Here is an 18,904-nt window from a genome sequence, read left to right as displayed (position 1 = left end):
TTTCCAAGCATTCTTGCACAGAGAGGCCCGTTGAGGAACTCGAGGCAAGAGCTGCTGAAATGGAAGAAGTGCGCTCACAGCAGTGATCAACTTGGTTGAAGACAGTCAGTTTGTGAAGCTCCCCCAGCTGCAAGAACACTGTGTTGTTGAGGAATGTTTGGTCTTATTCAACCCCAATGGCACATACAGGAAGACGCAGAAGAGCAAGCTCATCTCAAAGATCTCCCTCCACCCTGTTTTGATTTAAGAATCCTATCTTGCTCTAATTCAGTCGTTCTCAAACTTTTCCCATCATTTGCCCCTCAGAGGGTCTGGATGCCTCCGTGGCCCCTCCCCCTTTTTGTGGGGTAAAGGGCCACTACAACCTGACTGTCATGGACCATCATAAACAGTGAAGAGCTTCAAACTGCTCAATGGTGTAGCCTTTTTCTTGTTTTTGACACTACACGATAACATTTTGAAAGACTTGGCAGATGGGAACTTGTCAATTTCATGTGTATGTATGTGCATTACCATGTATGCGCAGGTCCCGTTCGTCTTCTTTTGTTAAGTATGGTGTATCTTAGGCATCATTGGCACCGATGATACTGGGAGCATGAGAAGGCAAGGATGATGGATAACAGCTTTTGGGCATAGCCCAACCTACTTGTATAGGGTACCGTCCTGTGCCTGCCAATCTTCTGCTGATGGAGTTCCCATACTCCAGATCATGCCTATGTCAATTAGAGCAGAGTTTCTCAAAGTGGGGCGCAAGCCTTCCTGGGGGGGAGCGGAGGCATCACAGGGGGGGGGGGCGTGTGACATCTGCCACCCCCACTCCCCCCAAAAAAAAGAGATTTCCTATATGGCCAATAAGCCAATATGTTTAAAGCCCCCCCTCACCAACATTATATTATTCATTGTCATTGATTTGAATAGAATAGGAAATGAACACACATCTGCGCTGCATTCGACCACAGTCCCTCTTTGTTTTATCTCACCTTTCCTTTAATTCTACGCAGCAATCGCTAAATCAGTTTGCGCAAGTACTGCTTTTGCTTAGAAACCTTTAATTTACCTCAGGTCAGACATAACTATGATAGCGCCAGCCAGAAGTGATTTTTATCCCACAAAAAGGGGGAGGGGCCACGGAGGCATCCAGACCCTCTGATGATGGGAAAAGTTTGAGAACGACTGAATTAGAGCAAGATAGGATTCTTAAATCAAAACAGGGTGGAGGGAGATCTTCGAGATGAGCTTGCTCTTCTGCGTCTTCCTGTATATGCCATTGGGGTTGAAATAAGACCACACATTCCTCAACAACACAGTGTTCTTGCAGCTGGGGGAGCTTCACAAACTGACTGTCTTCAACCAAGTTGATCACTGCTGTGAGCGCACTTCTTCAATTTCAGCAGCTCTTGCCTCGAGTTCCTCAACGGGTTTCTCTGTGCAAGAATGCTTGGAAAATGTGAAGCGTGAAGGTCTTTTTTTAAACTAGATAAGTGGTTCTCAACCTGTGGGTCAAGACCCCCTGTTTAGGGGGTTGGGGTTATAATGTAAGGACTCTCAAAGTAAAAGACCATCACTGCATCCAAAGTAATCATCAAACAATGCTAAAATATCTGCCAAATTGTCAAATAATAGCCTACAAAAAAGACACATTGTTAAAATAGCCCATCTACAAGCCCACTACGCCCCACAATGTGAGGAATTCTTAGCTTGTAGATCAGATATTCTCTCAATATCTTTACATGAGAAATGGAGTCACACAAATTGGGAGGTTCCCAGTCCAAATATGATAATTTTGGGCGGTGACGGCCTAAAAAGGTCGAAAATAACGGTTCTAGATGGCGGCCATCTTGAATTTCGCTGTCAAAACTAAGTTTTATAACCAAAATGATGTCAGATTTGGAATCATCATGGTTGGCTTGTATGAAAAAGTGCCTTCATACATGATTCTAGGTCATCCAGATCAAAAGTTATTTTTTAGAGATGCCGCTGGACGCCATTTTGAATTTGGCTCTCTAGCAAAAAAGCCCGGGATTTTTGCGAGGGACATGGGGGCTAAATATTTTCTAAAGGGTCCATAGAGGTCAAATCAATCATCAAAACATTGTTGACAGAGGTTGGTCACGGAACCTCCATTTATGACTGTACTGTAAGTTTGTGTTGTTTTTCCATTATGCTAAGATAGCCAACTCATGGAGTTTGATTCCATTCATAACTCATGCATTACTATTAGTTGTACATTCCGATCCTTATTGTAGTTACTGTTTTTTATTACAGCATTTATTACTGCATGTATTTTATTTTGCTCTAAATACAGGCTACATATGCTGTGCCTGGAACGACACAGGGCTAAAGTACCCAAAACTACCAGTGCTATGTCTAAGAGATGAAGATACTGTACAATTAACAAAGACAAAACTTTAATTTTCTGCTGAGACTCCACGCTGTCCTGTTCTCCTGAAAAGAAATTAACAATGGATTTGGTCAACTGGTCTTTCAACGCAATTGACACCATCTTTTCGAAGATCAAAGTGGGTTCGGGGGAGCCCAACTGTCCTGATGGGACGACGGCGGCTGGCTATGTGATGGACTCGTGGGGGAAGTGGAACGTCATGTGTCTGGCTCCGTTAAACATTGAGGACGTAGAAGATGTCTACACTTTCGGCTACTTGGTGGCAAGTTCCTTGGGAATTGGATTATCCTTGGGACTGCTGTACCGCATTTGCTCAAAGATATGGGCAGCCATTAGGGGCCCCAGGCTGTCCGGCTCAATTGACCGGTTGGGCAGTGAGATTCGAGCACAGAATGTGGTCGTGAATCGCGCTTTGGAGGGTTTTGTGGCAGGTCAGCGCCAGATGGACAAATTGACTGAAGTGATTGTGGCCGAACATCGCCACCTTGAAGCGATTGATCGCCGCATTGATGGACTTGTCGCGCACGATCGCCAGATGGAATCGATCGGTTTGGGAGATAGGTTGCTCGAAATTCTGCTGTACGTGAAACGTGTGGCCAGTCACATGAGAATTACCGCAGAATCGTAAAAGGAATGTCTGCAATAACCCAAACATAAATCTTATTTTGCTTTGGCGCCCCAGCTGCAGCTGCAGCGACCTGACCAAGGTCAGGACTCTTATCTCTCCTTGGAGGACAAGCAATGTCTGGACTCTCTGCCTCCCTCAACTACCACAGGCACCTGGAGACGTTTTTCACTTGCTATGGGACAGTGCAAGGCCGTCCCTGGGACGGTTTGAGCTATGGCTCAGAGTGGGGTGATAAGCTATCCAGTGCCCACCCCTCCCCTCTCTTCAACGCCTCCTCCGCGCTTTCTGACCCCCCCTCCCCCCCCCCCCCCCCCCCCCCCCCCCCTCCCCCCGGTTTTGTACAATGTCTGCGTCTCCACTGCTTATAGCCATAATGAGGTTTTTTGTCTATACCTTGATGTTGTGTTTGCAATGTGGAGCTATGGAATCTTTTTCTCCTCATCCTTACCCAATGTTGTCTAACACTTGTCTAAAACCAAGATTTGTGAAGGTGGATGCGCGCAGTAGCGCAGTTCGTCCCAGGTGTACTAAACTTTGTATTAGTTTACGCTGCTACTAAGTATTGTACCCGAAACACAATTTCGTTGCCTTTTTGACAATTGACAATGACAATAAACTCTTGATTGATTGATTGATTGATTGATTGAAAAGACACCCACCAGGGACACCAACAACCTCCACGATTTTCCTCCATGCCTCGTTTTTTAAAGTATTATTACGATATGTCACCAGAGACATATCATAAATGATAGGGAAACCCCCGAAATCAATTTCAATTTTATTTTTTCGAAATGGTTGTATCATTTCTCAAAAGGGGCTGTGCACATTTCATATTTTCATTTCGTCACGAGTGGCCACTTACACATCATTGGACGACACACTGCGTTCGCCGCCATTAATTTGCATAAAGTAGAAGCTCGCTCAACTTTTTTGACGTGCGTCAACTGTCAAAGTAGCTGCACCGCGTATCCCAGAAGCCTTTGCGAGGGCGTCGCCGCTTTCCATTGAAAATGAATTGAAGGCGTCGGCGTCAACGCTCTCGCCGGCGAAGTGGGAACGGGCCGTAAGACGACAAAATGTCACGCACGGCGCGCTGTTCTACAGAAAACGTGCCCACTTGCCTTCGTCCACAGTACAAATGGGCGGTGCTACCTACTTTTTGGAGATCAGAGCTAATCTGCAGCCCTGCTTAACCGTGGGAAACGCTTCTGACGGCAGCGCAGTCAGAATTATGTGGAAAAACGATGAATTTGTCACTGAAAATGCACATTTTAAAAAGTCGCCAAATGCACCATAAAGTCGCTAGATGAGTTTTTTATCGCCATGTGCCCGAGATTCACAGCGGACAGCCTGCTAGAGCTCATTTAAATTTGTCATATGCATATCCCAAGGAGCCGTTGTGGTAGCTTTTGTGATACGCACTGGATTCTCATGCCCCCTGTATCTGCTTGTAGGGTAGACCGAGTAAAGTTAAGTACAGGGTACAGTTTAGGTAAATCAAATATACCTGTGTATCTAATTCCAAAGTGTAGGCATAACATAAATGACAGTCCCAAAACATTTGCTGACCATATCGAAGTTTGTGTAATCTCGGTTCATGTTGACATTCGGTTCCTGCCATATCTTTGTCCCATATCGCTTGCCGTAGCCTCATACAAGCAGATGTACATGTGCATGGGAATTCCTGTGCGCATCAAAAAAGGTGCCACACCGTAGTACATCTTGTGTCACGTCTGTCTCTACCCGCCACTGAAAATGCATTGTGTGGTGTCCTGGGGAGGGAGACTGATTTGCCTTTCACAAGACCAGCGAAATAGTCGCTAGATTCGGCCAGATTGAGCCTGAAAAGTCGCTAGATTATTTTTTTTGTCGCCAGAGGTGGCCAAAAGTCGCTAAATCGGCAACACTGCTTTCAGGCCGACCAGAACGGAGCCGGTATCGGTGCCCTCACCAGTTACGTTCGGCACTTAAGTGCTTGTCTGCGAAGCGCCTGTATTCATACCAGGCTCTGACCTTATTCCGCTCGTGACTGTGTTACCCGGATGAACCTGCTGACGGCCACAATGTCGTCAAGGTTTGCGGAGAAAAACCAAGTATTTTCCGGTTCGCGAACTTTAAGATCTGTGGGGTGAACACGACCGCCGGTTTGCGATTAGGTGCAGGAATGGGCACCAGCACCAGTCGGGCTGAATGCGCTAATATTGCCGTCCAGGAACAAAGACTGGTTTGTTTTAGTTCCGCCTGGAAACGGTCGGGAGCAACGGGCCACAAAAAAATGACATTGTAATTTCAACATTGAACATCTTTTGGTGAAATAGTTGTCACGGGTGATAGGGGCCAAAAGTTGTTTTTATTGTTTCTTGAGGGGATTTCTGAAGTGACAGACATTAACAGAGACTGGAGGCAGAGAGGGGGGTCTATCCCAAACGGCCACGCCTCTTTGACTGGCCCTCCACCTCTCAGCAGCTCGTTGCAAAGAAAAAATATATTATTTTTATGACTTATCTTTATGACCGAATTTCCGCAACCTCACAAAGCTGATCGAAGCAGTCATGCGCAGAGAATAGCAGCAGTTGAACAGCAGTGCAATGGCGTGCAGTAAAGTGAGGAAAATTGATCGAGAGTGTCGGGTTTTTAATGAACAATGGACTTGGGATTATTTTTTTATTCAATGGAAGGACTGTGCCATTTGTATTATATGTAAAGAAAACGTGTCCGTGTTTAAAGAATACAACCTTCGCCATCACGAAAGCCGGCACAAGGAGTATGCTAGCTTGAAAGGGGCAGCGAGAGATGACAAAGGTTGGCGACTGAAAGGTGGGCTAGCAGCTCAACAGAATGCCCTCCTCAGTCAATTACGGGCCAACCTGGCTGCTGTCCGAGCCAGCTACAAAGCAGCTAACCTACTAGCTATACACGGCAAGCCGTTCAAAGACGGTGAATTTGGGAAGGCTATGATGCTGGCTGTGTCTGAGGAGGTGTGCCCCGAGAAGACGGATACCTTCTCTCGGCACAAAGCATGACTAGGCGAATTGAGGAGATGGGGGAAAACGTCCTTGACCAACTCAGAGAGAAAGCGGAAGAATTCTTTTTTTTTTTTTTGCTTTAGCCATGGATGAAAGTAATGACGTGCAGGACACGGCACAGCTCCTGATTTTTATCCGTGGCGTTAATGCTCGTTTCGAAGTATCAGAGGAGCTAGCATCTCTGAACAGTTTAAAAGGGACAACAATAGGTGAAGACATATTCGCCGAAGTTTGCAAAACAATGGGCGATCTTGGTCTGCAATGGCCGAAGTTTGCCAGTGTTAAGGGCCGTACACACACGTCGCTGCTAGTTACTCGCTCAGCGAATGAACTCAATAGAATGTCAATGTGTTCCAGCGAGACTAGCAGGCGAGTACTGTACAAGCGATGCGATGTGGGCGGATCCCGAGTTGAAAATATTTTATCTTCGAGCGACGCGAGTAAGCGAGTAACCAATTGGAATGCAGAGTTCGGTACTTCTCGCCTGTTCATTGGCAGTTAAAGGCGCGGGAACTTTCAGCGAAGGTTCCATGATAGAGTGGTGAGTAGGCGAGCAAGCGATAAGCTAGTAAATAGCAGCGATGTGTGTGTACGGCCCTTTACAGCAGATGGTGCGCCTTGCATGGTCGGATCGACAAGGGGGCTAGTAGGGCGCTTGAACGGCGAGTTAGAGGAGCGAGGTCTCGCCCCACCGATTCAAGTTCACTGCTTGATCTACCAGCAAGCGCTGTGCTGCAAAGTGTGTGCAATGTGTCAACTACATCCGGAAAAATGGGCTGAAACACAGGCAGTTCCAGGCCTTTCTCTCCGAGCTGGGGTCTGCCTACCAGGATGTGCTGTACTACATCAAAATCCGATGGTTAAGTCAAGGCAAAGTATTGCGCCGTTTCTACGACCAAGGCACAAATTTTAAAACTCAGAAACATTGCAATAGCCTGGTTAGGGTTAGGAATGGTTTTGGGAAGGACACAATTTTAAAACTTGGCAACATTGCATTAATGATAGGTTATGTTTAGGGGTGGTTTTGGTAAGGGCACAGCTAGACCGACTCAGACGGCATCTATGTGCTCGTCGCAGCGCATGCAGCTGAAGTCTACTTGGCACCGGGAAAAGCAGGACATACGACCTGGGATAATGACTAACAGCCATTGGTCGGAACATTGAGCGGTCGGAGCAAAGGGTTTGATTTAATTATTTCGAGTTAGTGGGCTGTAGGATTAATGGGAAATTTTCGGAATGTTGACGCGTCGGACCAAAGAGGCGTCGGAAAAATGACATGCTACCGCACGTTTTCCCTTCAGGTATTTTGTCCACGTACTGATATATTGCAACCTATCACATTTTGGTGTGCCATCGGTATGCAGCTATAACAGCTATACAATAAAATGAAAATCAGCTTTGCAAATTGCAATGTTTGGGCTTGCAGCTGGTAACGGTAATGTATATAATAATAGCCTGGTCACGGGTGTTGTGTGGAACTAGATTTCATTGCACAGTTCTGTAATGAGTCATGAGGCTTGTCAGGGTGCTTTTGTGACATGAAAAACTATTAGGCAAGGCAAGGCAAGTTTATTTATATAGCGCATTTCATACACAGGTGCAACTCAATGTGCTTCACAAAGTTAACAAATGTAAATGAAAGGAAAACAGGGAAGAAAGAAGGAAATGAATTAGAGTAAAAAAAAAAAAAAACATTTAAAACATTAAGGTAAAAATAATAAAATAAAACATAAATAAACATAAAACCTTGAAAAACATAAGCTTACGCAGTCTTCAGATTTTAACTGTTCGACGACAGAGGAGTCTGGCCTCCTTTTTTCCGTTTACCTGATAGAGTCTAGAATTGTCAGGGTTTTGTCTTCTCTTATTTTACCGTCTTTTCATTCAATCCTCAGAATTTAACTGTTCGACGACAGAGGAGTCTGGCCTCCTTTTTTCCGTTTACCTGATAGAGTCTAGAATTGTCAGGGTTTTGTCTTCTCTTATTTTACCGTCTTTTCATTCAATAATTTAAGAAAGCATCTGAGAACAGCTTTGTCTTGAGTCTAGATTTAAAGCTATCAATAGTGGGTGCATTTTTTTACGTCATCTGGAAGCTGGTTCCAAAGCTTTGAAGCATAGAAGCTAAAGGCTGCCTCTCCACACTTTGTTTTGACTTTTGGAATCACCAGCAAATTCTTCTCCGTTGACCTTAGTGACCTGGTCGGTGCATACAGCTGAAACATATCCAGTAGATATGTGGGTCCCATTCCATTTAATGATTTAAACACAAGTAGCATTGCCTTAAAATCAATTCTGTAGCTTACTGGGAGCCAATGCAGCGATCTTAAAATTGGAGTAATGTGGTCAAACTTCCTTGTCTTTGTAAGAACCCTTGCAGCTGCATTTTGTACCAGTTGAAGCTGTTTAATGGTCTTACTTGGGAGGCCAGTAAAAAGACTGTTACAGTAATCAACTTTACTAGAAATGAAGGCATGTATTAGCTTCTCCAGATCATATTTAGACATCAGGCCCCTAAATTTAGAGACGTTTTTTATGTGATAAAATGCAGACTTAGTAATAGCTTTCATGTGACTGTTGAAATTTAGGTCACTGTCAATGAGGACCCCAAGATTTTTAACTGTTTCCCTTGATTTCAGTCCCTTCGTTTCGAGGATAGTAGCAATCTTTTGTCTCTCCTCTCTTTTCCCAAATATAATTACTTCAGTTTTTTTCTGTGTTCAGCTGGAGGAAATTGTGAGACATCCATTTGTTAATTTGGTCCATGCAATGATAGAGTGATTCAAGGGGGGTGTAGTCATTGGGGGACATAGATAAGTAGAGCTGGGTATCATTCGCATAGCTATGGTAATTTATGGAGTTATTCTCGATAATGTGTCCCAGTGGCAACATATACAGATTGAACAGTAGTGGTCCCAGAATGGAGCCCTGGGGGACCCCACAATCCAGAGACATTGGTGATGAAGTATGTCTTCCAATGGCAACAAAAAAACTTCTTTGTTGTAAGTATGATTTTAACCAGTCGATCACTATGCCCGTAAAGCCAACCCAGTGTTCCAGTCGATGTAGTAGTATAGAATGATTAACTGTGTCGAAAGCAGCACTGAAATCGAGTAGCACCAAGACGGATGATTTGCCAGCATCAGAATTCAATCTTATGTCATTCATAACTATAATAAGAGCTGTTTCAGTGCTGTGGTAGGCACGGAAACCTGATTGAAACTTATCAAAATAGCTATTAGACATTAAAAAGGCAGTTAATTCTATTATTTTACCCATGAATGATAGATTGGATATGGGCCTATAGTTGTTTAGTACCAGTGCATCCAGGTTGTTCTTTTTCAGTAAGGGTTTCACAACTGCTTCTTTCAGACAGCCTGGGAATATGCCTGTTTGTAGTGAGGTGTTGATGATCTGAAGTACATCTGGTGATATTAGATGTAAGATTGATTTGAAGAAGGCTGTTGGTAGAATATCTAAGTCAGATGTAGAGGAGCTAAGACTTTGTACCGTTCTATTAAGAATGTCCACACTGTAACGAATTACTGTAGTAACTACAGTTAAAACGTACAGACGCTTGCTGTTTTGTCATTTTACATGGAACAACTGTATACCGCAATGCATTGTGGGATTGAAAATGAATTACAGTCAATTAATGCCTTATGAGAATTCAATTTACAGTAAGCATATGTTTTTTTACACGTTACAGTTAAACAGTGTATTTTTAGGCAGAATGACGGTTAGGATGTAATGGCGGACAGACCCTTGGCGGACATTTCATATCAGAGTAAGTAGCCTGTCTATTTCATTATTTCACATTGTTGTATGATTATTTCCGTGGTTATGCAACACGCGTGAATTTGAATGTCAAAGTAGGCCTAATCACAATGCTTGCTGAACTTGAACTTGTAGGAATAGGCCTAGGCCTACTACGAGGCCGTGTTGTTGCTATGAGGTCTGTCTGCCCAAATAATTCAGGATATTTTCAAACCTGTTGCAGGCCCAAACGGAGTGTGTATGTTAATTTACTTGGTGAAGTCTCACAAAAGTCGTATCTTTTATCGCCTTGTTATTCGTTTGAAAAGATATTTATTTTAAAACGCTTTCACTGGGTTGACTGTGGCGTGTGTTTCACATCCGTACTGTTTGGATGTTTCCTCGTTCCGTAGCTCTAGAGCTAGAATCTCTCGTGCCGTTTCATATCTGGCGCTCTGTGTGTTATTTCATATTTTACTAAATATCAGTAGATGTGCTGTGTTTCCGAACGAGGGTTTGAATATACATCTATATTTGTTGTACTTCATGCGTTGAATTAGTAATGAATGCAACACAAAAAATGTTCAAGATGAGATACAGCGAGATGCTATTTGGGCGCCAGCCTTGTCAGTTAAAAGGTGACCTTCCGTTACTACATTCTATTATCTTCTCATGTTAGAGACCTCCATGCAGTCGCAATGTGGAAGCCGGCCTGAGGTCTCTTTTTTTGTTTCATGAATGTGAACTCCAGCAACGGAATCCCTGGTGAGGCGGTTTGAATTGACGGTCCGGTCGTCGTAACAGTACTAGCTAGGTCGCCTACTCTTGAATGCACTTTATGCTATGACACATGCTAATATGCCACGTTAGCTTACATTATAAAGTGAGGCATTAATTTGAACTCGGTCTGCATTTACAGGAAAAATGAACGGGGGAAATCGGCACAGCACGACCTACCAAACCAGCATTTTGGTGAGAGAACACGTTTAATCTGAGTGCAATGATCTGTCTGTGACTGCATATGATATGATATATTTTTCACTTCAAATGTATGGGATGTGGGGAAAGTCGACTGGATGGAGTTAGTCAGTGAATGCCACGGTAGCAAGTGTATGCTATTCAAAGATCAGTTGCGATGCGAGATGTTGTGCACTTGACTGTAGCCTGGTCTTGCCAACTTCGTAGAGCCTGCCTTTGCCTGAGAGATCCACCTTCTTTGCCTGAGACCTAGGCAGTCACACAGGGGTTCCAAGACCATCAAATCAAGTCAGTGGGATATAACTTCGTTCCATGCTACTTTATAACACCCACTCTAGCAGCAACCCGACCGGTTCTTCCTTATCGTTCTACTACAATCTACATTATGAAAGCCATAACCGCGAGTACTCACTGCCGATGCAACGCGCATATCGCAACGTGAGGGTAGGCTGACTTTTTGTCCAGTTAGGAGAGTTTAATAACGCTGTGCCACCTTGGATCAATGTGAAAACAGACACTAGTCCATGACTTTTGCAACAGAATGCATCAGTAAAGCAGGATTTCTGCTACCTAGGTTGGTTTACTGCTAAATGCAAGCTGTTTCCCCACGCTGTGACTCACAGAGGACTAATTTCGCCTACACGGTGGCATTTGTAACAGAATAGCCTAAACACAAGAGCAGGAATTGTCTGCTAAGAATTGCTAAATCCAAATATTGAAGTATTTCCTCCAAATGCTGTGATGTTGTAGCTTGCTAAAAGTATTAGTAAGATGTGCAGGTCCATAAAGGTGTACAAAGTAGCCTATGGGTCATCATGAGCTACCAATTTGGCAAAACTCAGATGCACAAGGTGTAGCAGGTCTTTTCAAGACATTGAAATTATGTTCACTTATTGTTTCACATGGATTGATTTATATATTTATTAGGGCTGTGGGGGTTCAGCACTGCTTACATTTTATATATAGGCCACTTTATATTTGCTGTATTTAGAAAGAACAAACTACACATTGGTTGCATGATATTATAATGGCCATATTCGCAATGTTTAGGTTAATAGGCCTACCTGTTATTATCCATGCTTTGTGGCATATAAGGCCCAAGATTTATGGGGATACATCATGAAAAAATAAAGTATACACAGTAGGATATAAGAGGTAAGCCCAAATGTGTGTGTGTGGTGGTGGGTTGGTGGGGGGCGTGCACGCCAGGGTCTGTCCCACATTGTCCCTCAGAAGCATACCCCTTGTCTCCCCTTGGACTTATTAGCAGGTGGTCACCCTACCTGAGTGCAATTACACTATTTCCATGGTCAATTGTAAAAGCTTACCTGGTACAGGTATTTGTTGTGAGTTTATTTGGGGTGTTCCTTTGGGCACAGGGTTGTTTTTTTACCAATTTGTGTTGTGTGTTATGTAAGGGTTAACGTTCGGCGAGAAGGTCGCTACCGTGGAATAGCAGCACGACAGAGAGAATCTTTAGACCCCGACGCGGAGCGGAGGGGTCTTGTTCTCTCTGAAGTGCTGCTATTCCACAAAGCGACCGACTCGCCGGAAGTTAACCCGCTTATTATATGGATATACTTAAATGATTCACACATGCGGGGACATTTCTTTAGACCTATTTAATGTTAAGATTGTTGCTGCGCAAAACAAAACAGTGCCGTTGTGGAACACCGCTAGGCAACAGCTAGGTAGGCTAGCCAGGACAACAGGTGTTGTCTATCACAGCAGCTGATTAGAGTGACAAAAGACCGGACCCCCTGCGGAGTGATATGAAACATTCGCTTTAGCCACTGACTTGTATACAAGCCAGTGGCTTTAGCAGTGAACGTCTTGTTGCCATTGACAGCGGTAGCCAGGACAACGGGTGCTGTCTATCACAGCAGCTGATTCGAGTCTTGTTGAAAAGTCGCTTTAGCAGTGAAAAGTCTTGTTGCCATTGACAGCGGTCTGTTATAGACCAACCCGTCCGTTATCGAAAAATAACAGACGTCCGAACGTTGGGGAGCCCCGTTGAAATGAATGGAGCATTCGACAGATGACGTCACAACCATATAATAAACATGTATTTTTATTACAGGACAATTTGTGGACGGTGAAAAGGTGTCAGTGTGAGGACTCGCCTGAGGACAGACATCACCAACTTTCATCATCCATCTGCAGACAGACAATAGGGTTTGCTGTCATGTAAGTGAGATGAAATTAATCTACTTTGTGTTGTTTTGCCTATTAACTGTTGAAACCTGCCACTTGTTATAGCTTTGTTGTAATTATTGAGATCAGTTGTACTGTTATCCTCAGCGACTGTTCCATCTAGCATTATGTTGAGCATTTCATACATGTTTGTAGAGAATTAACTGAACACATGAATGACATTTAAGGCAGTGAAGACAATATTAATTCACTGGTGTTGTGTGCATGGGATTGGTGTGAAACCACTCTGCATAAGAACATACATTAAAAAGTAGATAACTATTTAGTTAAAACTTTTTTGTAAGCAAGTGAACTGACATTTTACTGCATTTATGTGTTGCTTGTGAATGAAAAGTAACATATGTTGTACATTATCCATAATATGAAGTCACACAATAATTTTCATAGTTAATTGTAAAAGCAATAACTGATTTATTGTTGAGGGATATTTGTGGTGTTCCTTTGGGCACAGGGTTGTTTTTCATTCATTTGTGTTGTGTGTTATACATGAATTATTATTACAGGACAACCTGTGGACGGTGAAAAGGTGTCACGCGTGAGGACTCGCCTGAGGACAGACATCACCAACTTTCATCATCCATCTGCAGACAAGGCAATTGAGGTATATTAAACTTTTAAAATGATTTCATGGGAACTACAGAATTAATGTTTGGCGCACATACATGTATGACCATAAAAGTGTCCCATTCCTTTTTTTTTCTCCATATGTAAGTTAAGTGCACGTACCCCAAGGTACACATTCCATGGACTGCTTACATGGTATCTTTTCCCTATGGCCAGATATGTATGTAAATGATGGCAATGGTTTCTGTGTTTTCTGTGCTTTTTATATACAGGTAGCTTCAACTGCAGTGGATGTGAGGACAGCTTTGCAGGTTCCTGCATCTCCAAGACTGATCGTCCTAGGTAATGGTTTTGCAAATAAATGTACTTTTGTCCTTGTATCTATGACACTATGTTGTGTTATCTATACAACTTGCAATTACTCCTCGTCCAACTGTAGTGTGCTGTAGTTTATTCCAAAAGCACTTATCAGTGGTCAACCTAATGATGCCCTGTCTCTAATCAAGGCAAATGCTATGTTGAATCCTAACACCTAACGTCATACAACCGTACACCACAGTAACAACATGCAACTTTGAGCACTCTGGTACCATCAGGATGATACCCTACAAATTTGAGATGAATTGAATGAGTGTTTTGAGAATTACCAGTACTCGTGGAACAAACAAAAACACAGGATGACGCACTTTAACTATATTATTCAAAAGTATTTGGACACCTGCCTCGAGTCGACTCACATATGAGCTCAACTGCTGCCATATTCCTAACACTGCAGCTGTTCCTCGCCGTATTACAATAGATGATGAACAGTAATAACAAGAGATAATTATTCATCTTTATTTATGCTTCAGGTGATGTTCTCTCCACGTGCCGTGTATGGAGGGCTAGGCGGTCATGGGTCCACACCAGCATATCGTGGCTGGACTGGCGGCACTCTTCACGTCCTATGTGCTGAACCTGGTTTACCAACAGGAGGCCTCAAACGCACTGCAGTTCATTCAAAGGTATGTGTGTGTCCTAGAAAGGGATTATAGTTGATTATTCTATCAACTGATGTGCCTGGGCCTCAGCCTCAGTTGCTTTACTTATGATGGGTCACACCCTTTAACTTGTGATTGGCATTACTAAAACTTCAACCAGACTGTGCCGTGTCCAACTGAGAAACGGTCTTAAAGGGACAGTTTGGTCAATTTCAACATGCAGTTGTAATGCTCACACTACCCTGGACTTGTCAATGCCTGAGATTTTTTTTTCTTCTTCTTCAGCCGTTTCCGAGATCCTGGTCATTGTAATGGGGGCAGCTCTTTGTTTACATTTCAAAAAAACATTTTTATTTATTCCCAAAAACATCCAAAAGGTTATAAAACATCAGCAGACAACTAGCAAACAGCAGTACCTTTTGGGAAAATATTTGGAGTTGGCCTATGTTTCATTTTTAAAAAATGTAAACAAACGCTGCCCCCATTAGAATTGCTCATATCTTGGAAAGGGCTGAGCCGAAAAATGTGGCATCACCAGGTACTGACAAGTCAAGGGTAGCGTGAGCAATACAACTGCATGTTGAAATTGACCAAACTGTCCCTTTAAGTCAGCCTGGTTTGTGTTTCCATTAGAAACCAGGCTACTTGGATGTGGGGGGTGAGGAATGAGGTGGGGGATAAACAATCATGCAGTACTATATGGAGACGTTGGTGATGTTGCTCTTTCCTCTGACGCTTTTACTCAGAGTAAAAGATGAAAATGAGATATTACTGAGAATGTAGGCTGTAGCCAAGGCGAGACGCAACTGGCTGGGCTACAGAAAACAGTGACAACTTTTCCAGCTCAAGACGGGGAGTGAAGCTTGAGATCGCGCCCCTTGACCAATCAGTAAGCAGCTTGTCAACAGTACATGCTCAGCTTGGTTCAGCCAGTTGAAAAACGGGAACTGTTTTTTGAGCTCTGCTTCGTCGCACTTGGCTAATCGAAAAGCAAGTGAGCTGTACAGGTTGGTAAAGGGCCTAATGCTGCACACTCTTTGCAACTCACTCCCCATCTCCGCCTTGTCATGAATAGCAAGGTGTACTAAAGATATATCTTCTGTATACAGTCACACACACTCACTGAGTGAGAGAAGTCAATTGAATGTTTGGTTTACAGTCGCCTAATTGCTGTGTATTTTCAGTGTAATAACAGAGTAACAAGTTAAATGTAATGTATAAGAGATATTTTGTTAGTCAATCACATAATACTTAACTTTTTTAACGTTTTTACCTGTTGGATACCAAACTTCTCTCTGTTAACCTGTTGTTTTATCTAGGAAATACACAGTACCAGTAATAGGGGAACTGTAAAAGAAAGCATTAACCAAATGTTTGTGTGCCTGGACAGACTGAAATGCTGCTATGCCTTTTCTATTGTAATGCAATCGAAATCTGCTATCTGCTTGCATGGCTTGCTCTCTGCAGCTAAAGCAAATGTTGAAAAAAAACTGAAAAATAAGAGTTTTTTTTCTCTGATTTTGTAACAGGTGTTTTGTTGGGATAAACCTAGCAACGGGCACCAAGGGAACAAGCCATCAGAAGCGAAGCGGAGTGAACACACGCGTCTCTGGTCTTCCTAAAAAGATCATGGACTTTGAATGGTTGTAAGTCTGTAAGCCAATGTCATTTGATTATTTATTTTTTACAATGTTTTTGAATTTTTTGAATAGATATACAGTATATGTACACAGCTTGTGTAATCTTTTGAACTTTTTGTCAGCAAAAAAGTTAATACTGTACATACAACTCCTTTAATGGATGTTTTTGGGGAAAAATATTTAGTTTTTATATGTACCGGTGCCTCAAGCTCTTCATGACATCGAAAAAGGTTTGCAAAGCCAAGTTTGCTGTAACGCTGGAGCCATGTGTCTGTCTTATCTCGTGCTTGCGTTGAGCTTGTGGGCGTGACATGTCATTGATAACTGATGTTTTAGCCCAATGGTTCCCAACCCCTGCTGCTACGGGGCCCCATTTTGACATCCCACATTTCTGTGGACCCCATAAATGAAACGAAAATTAAAACATGACTGGGCTACATAAGTTGTAGGGTATTAAACCTATAGATATTTATGACAGTCTAAAATTGTAAAAGGAGTTTCAAATAGCATATTGAACAGTTATGCTATATTAAATAGTAATATGTATCAGTATTCTTTTTTTCACACACTTTCAGACATTTCAGACGACCCCATTTGAATTCCAGGCGACCTCAAATGAGGTCCTGAAACCAGTGTTTTAGCCTGTTCAATATCTTCCAAGAGAAGACACAATTCAGAGGTCTTTTTTTACTTGCAATTGTTATGTGGAATAGAAAAGTCACCTTCAATTTGGCTGACTTAAGGGAAACTTCCCTACGGAGGCATGGGTAGGAGCCCACAAGCACAAGGCGAGTACGGGAAGCTGGATAGTGAGATGGAATCATGGCTGTGCTGCGTTACAAAAATTTGACTTTAAGAATCTCACTCTGCAAACCATTTTTGATTACATATAGAGCTTGTGAAACTGCTGTGTTTAGGGACCCACTGTGTACCACAGGGTAATGTAAAATGTTTTGAAAAGTGGTGTAACGGCGGTCATATGCCCACATCAAACATATGCAGCTAACCCGGTAGGATCAAACTTTCTCAAAAAAGTGATATGATTTTGGTCTCATGTGATCGTATTTCTTCCCGTACATCCAGAAAATGGCCCAATATGCATCAAAGGCACATACATATTTCAAGTGAAATTGATTGATAAATGTTGTGGTTACTACAATTGTAATATATTTGTCTGAATAATTATACGCATTGCCATTGTACAATAATGAGCCATTGTTTCAGTAATGTTATTCTTTGTTTATGTCTGAAATAAATTTTTGGTTTTATTGCAGCACTGACTCCTCTCTCTATTCAGCTGGAAATAGTCTAATGTATGTTAATACTTTTGAAATTGTGCTTCATTTGCTTAATGTGACTGATTAATTTAATTGTATTTGAAACAAATCTTTTGCAGTGTAATAGTGAATTTTGCACGAAACAGCTAATTGGTGGTAAATATGGTTTGCTGGTAATGGAATACAGGATGACATTGGAAATTAAAATACAATTAATGTCTGTATACAATCTTAAAAAACAAACAATTGCTGTAATTTGAAATTAACGTATACAGTTATATACTCTAATTACCGTTTACAGTAACTTGGTGTAAGTGCTGTTTACATTAATTGGGAGTAATTACCGTTTACAGTGACTTGGAGTGATTGTCGTTTACAGTCATTAGCCACCCTTTTACAGATAGTTACTGGCAGCTTTTTTTGCCTGTTATTAGCTGTAAAATCTACAGGTAATCTTTAACAGTGCACATCAACTAAATTAAAATTTCTCATGAGGTATTATACTGTGTATTTATGTGACCAACTACACAGCTAACTTTCAGAAACAAAACTGTTATGTTTCAGTTGATGCAATGTCTCGTTGTCTGAACATAGTGGATAAAGACATTCAGTGACTCACTGTTTTTAAGCACATTTCATACCTGGCCAAACCTTCAAGTAGCGAAATAAATTGAGACCATAACCAAGATGTTGTATAACATGTCATGTGGTAGGCCTATTTCTGGCTAAGTGTCTGCCAAGATGTGAGGTTCCATGCCAGGGATTTCACATTATACCCGAATAGAGAATGCTGTTATCTCAGCTCTTTTTGCCACACATTTTTGATGCATGTGCAGCATTGCCCACAAACATGTGAACAAGATTCGCCTATATAATGATCTAGTGGCGCAAAAAATTCTAAACAATACTCAAATGTGTTCTTATTAGTCCTAGCTTCAAAAATATAAATATAAAAATATAGCTGCAAGCAGCAATGCGGGGCCAAGCAGTGAGTCCGCCAAAGTTGCCTCGACTAGAGGGCCCAAGACGAGGGAGAGATTCACACTGGGGAGCAGCGCCAGTGCTCCCTCTCTCTCACTCTCGTATGGGCGAAAGCGACGGGCCCAACAGAGACAGCGAGCGTTGCCCAACCATGAAAAACGAGGCTATATCGTGACGGCACCTCAAAGCTTATAGTTGATTTTTGTGCGAGACTGGGCTCAGTGTAGGGTTGCACGGTATACCGGTAAGAAAAAAAGTACCAAGGTACTAAGGCATTTAAAACGGTACTATACTGCGTTTGAAAAGTACCGGTATGCAACAATGTGGCAAACGCCAACAGCTGCTGCTTATAAACACTCCAAACTGAATAGCGGTTAGCGATAGCTTAGCACTTTTATTTGTAACTTTAACTTACAGTTGGAATAGTATCATGCTATACTGTATGCAGAATTTGCTTAA

The 18,904-nt window shown here is 42.4% G+C and overlaps 1 protein-coding gene and 1 long non-coding RNA gene across 2 annotated transcripts in view; both read left to right on the top strand.

The window, feature by feature from the left end:
- gpr179 (G protein-coupled receptor 179) overlaps window positions 1–18,904 on the top strand; it is a 440,981-nt gene that overhangs the window by 75,978 nt on the left and 346,099 nt on the right. The gene's annotated exons all lie outside the window — the stretch shown is intronic.
- On the top strand, window positions 13,523–16,151 carry LOC134453910 (uncharacterized). The gene is made up of 4 exons (XR_010035773.1): window positions 13,523–13,604; window positions 13,840–13,909; window positions 14,419–14,571; window positions 16,077–16,151. It is a non-coding gene; the product is annotated as an uncharacterized LOC134453910 (long non-coding RNA).

The sequence above is a fragment of the Engraulis encrasicolus genome, chromosome 1 (assembly GCF_034702125.1).
Source record: "Engraulis encrasicolus isolate BLACKSEA-1 chromosome 1, IST_EnEncr_1.0, whole genome shotgun sequence".
In the NCBI taxonomy this organism is placed as follows: domain Eukaryota; kingdom Metazoa; phylum Chordata; class Actinopteri; order Clupeiformes; family Engraulidae; genus Engraulis; species Engraulis encrasicolus.
Note: the sequence above shows the minus strand (reverse complement) of the source record. Positions and strands in the feature narration are given on the sequence as shown.